Here is a 5474-nt window from a genome sequence, read left to right as displayed (position 1 = left end):
GAACCCTTTTGGCTATGGTAAATAATGATGCAATGAATGGTTGTGCTAGTAGCTTTAATGTGGCCTTGTTTGTGGTCTATTGGATAAATGACCAAGAGTGGGAATGCTGGGTCATAGGAAGCTCTATGTGCAGTCTTTTGAGGAACCTCCATACTGCTTTCCAGAGTGCTTGAACTTGTCTGATGAATAGCTAGTAAAAATCGTCTCCAAGATATATAAAATCAACCCAGATGCTCCTCAGCAGAGGAATAGATCAAGAAAATGTGGTATATGTACCCCATGGCATTCTAATCTTTCATCAGAAAGAATGGTATTGTACCATTTGTAGGGAAATGGAAAGACTTGAAAACAACTATATTCAGAGAAGTAAGCCATACCTAAATAATCTTTTTTAAACTTTCATAGGTTATTTGTACAATAGGGATTTCATTGTGATATTTCTATATTGGCACACATTGTACCCCAACAGCCTCACCTCCTCTCCTTTAACACTCTCCACTTTTCCCTTTTCTTAAAGCAGTTTCATAATATTCAATATATATATATGTATATGTATATATATGTATGTATGTATGTAAAAATGGAACCAGGGTAAATTGAGGGGACGAGTGGGCTTGGGGAGTGATGGGAAGAATGATGAAGGAATGATGCATTGTACTCACAAACTGACATGTTGAATTGAAACCTCTTTGTACAACTACTTAATGACAAAAAATAAAAGAAAAAAGAAACTCTTTTGTATGGTTCACATATATTAATAAAAGGGAAACATTATAAAAACATCTCTTTAAGTTTTTGCACAAGTACAGGTGATGCTTGTTGCGTGAAGCCAACTGATCTCTTTGCTTCTAATCTGGTCCCTGGTTTCGTCTTGTCAAAATTAGTTCCTGAAAGTACATGTGAGATCTTGGCCTTTCTGTCTATGAAACTTTTTAGGGATTTCCCATTGATGGTTGGATAAACTTCTAAATTTTCGGTCTGTGTAGATGATTGCAGTAGAGCTTTCTAGCATTATCCCCTCACTCTTCATTGGCATGCCATCCAAGATGGTCTCATTCCTGAAACAGGACAGGTAATTTTCAATTTAGGAAAAGTCTGAGCAAAACCATGGTAGTTTGAATCTTCTCCCCACTGTCCTTACCTCAGGCAGATCTCCCATCAATAAAGCTTTGAGTGGGCTTTTCTGTCTGGAGTAGAAAGGCAAAAAAAAAAAAATTGCTGGAGATGGAAGAAAGTTATGGGTAGATGGACAATTCAACTCTTTGTTATAGATGAGGAGGCCAGATAAATTTAACATACTTCACAAGTATATTAACCAGAAAACTTTTGAAAGGATAAGATTAAACTAATTAAGATGATATAATTTTGTTACGATTGGAAATAAAAAGCAGAGTAGCTCTTTACTTTTTTTGTATATTTTGGGTTTTGTAGACTATGAACTATTAGTTTTGTTTATTTTGGTCTTCAGAGATTTATTTATTTATTATTATTTTTTGGTCCAGTCGTGGGGCCTGAACTCTGGGCCTGGGCACTGTCCCTCAGCTCTTCAGCTCAAGGCTAGCGCTCTACCACTTGAGCCACAGCGCCACTTTTGGCTTTTTTCTTTTTGCTTATGTGGTGCTGAGGAATCGAACCCAGGACCTCAGGTATGCAAGGCAAGTGCTCTACCATTGAGCCACCTTCCCAGCCCAAGATTTATTTTTTTAAATAAGTGGTTAACTTGAAATGATTGCTCTGGGCTCGGCACAACTTTGGACCTCACACCGTCCCAAGGTGCTGCTCATAATTCCCTGGGGACCACTTACAACAAAATCACCTGAGTTAGTAATACACACACATATCTGGTCCTAATAATCACAGATTCTTCTTTGAAAAGATGAGATGAGATATTCTAGCTTAAAAAAATAGTCCCAGGAGCGTAGCAACTGGTCTCCCATGTGTACATTCAGATGTATTTACATGATCACACAGAAATTAGACTCTTCACTGAGAACTGATCCAAACTGGAGAGCTGTGAATTCTGAGCCTTTAAAGGGTGAAGAGCCTGGCATTATTCATTCTTATGTGCCTGGTTAGGTGTTCTGGGAGCACAATTCTGAGTTCAGCAGTTATGAGAAATTTTTATTTATTTATTATATTGTAAAGGTGATGTATAGAGGGTTACAGTTACATAAGTATGGTAATAAGGATATTTCTTTTGAAATAGTGTTACCCCCTTCCTCATTTTCTCCTGCTTCCCCCCCCCACTACTTTCCTCACCCCCAGGCTGTAAAGTTTATTTCCAACATAGTGTCTAGTGGCTTTCACTGCTGAACTGGTTCACCTTTTGTCCCACTGTTTCTGTGATTCCACTTCCATCCTCAAATCAGATAAACTTATATACAAGACATAGGGGTGAGGCTGGCTTCCCTTCTGGCAGGAGGCTCAGAACACAGAGCTGGCACCTGTGGCCTTGGGAAATTGAGTTATCAGAATTGACTCCAGAAGAGAAAACCTGGCAGATCAGTAACAATGGAAGAGATTGGGAAAGTCACCAAATAGCTGTCATCCTCCACAATACCAGGCTCAGCTGGCATCTCAGGTTAAAAGAAAATCCTTCGTGAAGAAGCAAGATCTTGAGTCACATGATGGATTCAGCTCACCCAAAGAGGCCACAAATCTTAACATCTTCAAAACAATAACTATTACCTCACATTACAAATGTTGGTGAAATGAAGCATTACTTCTGTGGTTGTACAGCTTTCAACAATGTAGTGGTCACGTTTTCCATTCAGAAGCTCCTCTTTAGGCAGCAGCTGTATGGAATCAAAACCTGGTATGCAGTACTTCAGCTGAGGAAGGATGGATTTTGAAACTTGTATTGTGGAATCCTTCCCCCGTTAATGCAGAAAACAAGTACATTGGCCCTTATGTGTGGTCTGTATGAGGATTTATCTTGCCTTCTCTGTAAGCATGTTAGTACTCCCCAGTTTGCAACTCACAGTGTGGCTTGCAGTGCTTCAGGGCAACAGAAGCCAATTTTACTCCATTGGAAAGAGTTCAGACATTGCTTCAAGACCACAAATATCATCACAAATTCACAAACATGTATCAGGCTTTCTGGGCACTGCAATGCCTTGGGGTTGGAGAGTACTATCAAAATTTGGTGACTATTCTTTCCCATAATGGATGCAGCATGTCCCTTTTATTTTTGGCCTTCAGGGTCCCTTTAAGGAGCATCTCCCTAGTGCAACAACTCATAGTGCTCATCTGTGCTGGTCTTTTGGGTGCTGTGTTGGGATTCGGTTTTTTTTTTGGGGGTCCGGTCGTGGGGCCTGAACTCTGGGTGCTATCCCTCAGCTCTTCAGCTCAAGGCTAGTGCTCTACCACTTGAGCCACAGCGCCACTTTTGGCTTTTTTCTTTTTGCTTATGTGGTGCTGAGGAATCGAACCCAGGGCCTCAGGCATGCAAGGCAAGCGCTCTACCACTGAGCCACCTTCCCAGCTCTGTGTTGGGATTCTTGTTTTTCCCAGTTAATGTAAAAACTCGCACACAGTCTCAGATTGGTGGGAAATTTCAGTTTTTCTTTAAGATTTTCAAAACAATTTGGCTTGAATGGGACAGAAAACTGGAAAATAGTTTCAGAGATGCACATCTGAATTATCATTGGTCCTTCATCTCTTGGGGAATAATCAATGCAACTTACGAGTTCTTGCCAAAGATTATATGAAAAAAGTCATCAATGAAATGCCACTTATCAACTACATAGACCTAAGAAGAAAGTGGTTTGAACACTAATTGGCTTAAACACAAGTTGATGTTAAGTCCATACTACAGTAAGCTATGGGCAATGCTGTTTTTGTTAAGCATCAACAAAAAAAGACTAAGAGGATTCAGTAGGAAATATAAGGGTTTTTTTGTCATTACACAAGAGATTTAGGCTAATTGATTGGCAAAAAGGTATCTATCTGATTGCTTTTGAAAGGATAAGCTGATGGACAATATAAGGTTCATTTTTCTCCTGAAATAGCTTTTAAGTCTTCTCCATTGAAATATAATGACCTTGAGCAACCAGAGGAAATGCTAAATGCTCTTAAAACCTATGACTTCTCATGTTTCCTTAATGTGTTAGTCCATTTCTTCTTTGCTCTGAGGAACAACTGCAAAAGGTTCATTAAACTTAGATATAGCAGAACAGAGAAGGAAAACAGCTTAGTTGTAAGCCATTTCATGATACATTTGTTGGTATTAGTTAAGCACTTGTTGAGATAGTCATTATCTAGATGGTTTCTGTTTTAACTTGGTAGAATCAACCAGTTAATTAAAGTTCCCATTTTGCTATAAACAGTGACAACAGGGAAGAAAACAAAAGAAAAAATGGAAGAAAAAGAAACAGTACACTAAACAAACAAAAAGCCCCTTTTTCCATACCTTAGAGTTCATTTCGATAAGATCATTACATATGGTCATATTTACATACTCATTGAGGTATTGCAATCCTCTGCTAGGACTATCCTATGCATATACTAATTATTCCAAATGAGGGAAACCATGGATGGAGCCTGTGTTTTTTTTGTGTCTGGTTTAATTCACTTGATGATTTTTTTCCAAGTCTTTCCATTTCCTAACAAATAGAGCAATGTCATTCTTTCTGATGGAAGCATAGAATTCCCGTGTGTGTGTGTGTGTGTGTGTGTGTGTATACACACACACATGTATATGTGTGTGTATATATATATATATATATATATATATATCACATTTTCTTGATCCATTCATCTACTGAGGGACATCTGGGTTGGTTCCATATCTTAGCTATGGTAAATAATGCTGCAGGGAACATAGTTGTGCTGGTAGCTTTAGTGTGGCCTTGTTTGTGGTCATTTGGCTAAATGCCCAGGAGTGGATTGCTGTGTCATAGGGGAGCTGTATGTTTAGTCTTTTGAGGAACCTCCATACTGCTTTTCATTGAACAAGTTTACATTCCTACCAACAGTGTAGTGTTATCTGTTGGCCACATCCCCACTAGCATCTGTTATGGTTAGTTTTCTTGATGTGGCGATTCTAACTGGGGTAAGGTAGAATCTCAATGTAGTTTTGATTCGCATTTCTTTTATGGCCAGAGATGTTGAGTATTTCTTCATGTATCTATTGGCCATTCTTATTTCTTCACCAGAGAAGTCTGTCTTTAAGTCTTTAGCCCACTTATGAGGATGTTTTGGGGAGTTTAATTTTTTGAGCTCTAAGTATATTTTAGATATGAGACCCTTGACTGTTGTATAGCTAGAGAAGATCTCCTTCCAATCTATGAGCTTTTTATTTATCCTACTAGTTATGTTCTTTGCCACGCAGAAGCTCTTCAGTTTACTGTAATCCCCATTATACAGCCTCTCTTTGATTTGTTGTGTTTCTGAATCTTTATTTAGGAAGTTTTGACCCGTGCCATGGAGCCCAAGTGTATCCCTTATCCCTTCCTGTAATATTTTCAGGATAT

The 5474-nt window shown here is 38.8% G+C and overlaps 1 pseudogene; it reads left to right on the top strand.

Annotated features, from left to right (window-relative positions):
• Positions 1 to 2624: 2624 nt before the first annotated feature.
• On the top strand, positions 2625 to 3710 carry LOC105988544 (annotated as a pseudogene).
• The last annotated feature ends 1764 nt before the right edge of the window (positions 3711 to 5474 follow it).

This window comes from Dipodomys ordii, unplaced genomic scaffold (genome assembly GCF_000151885.1).
Source record: "Dipodomys ordii isolate 6190 unplaced genomic scaffold, Dord_2.0 Scaffold49, whole genome shotgun sequence".
Classification (NCBI taxonomy): Eukaryota; Metazoa; Chordata; class Mammalia; order Rodentia; family Heteromyidae; genus Dipodomys; species Dipodomys ordii.
This window is presented reverse-complemented; position numbering and strand designations above follow the sequence as displayed.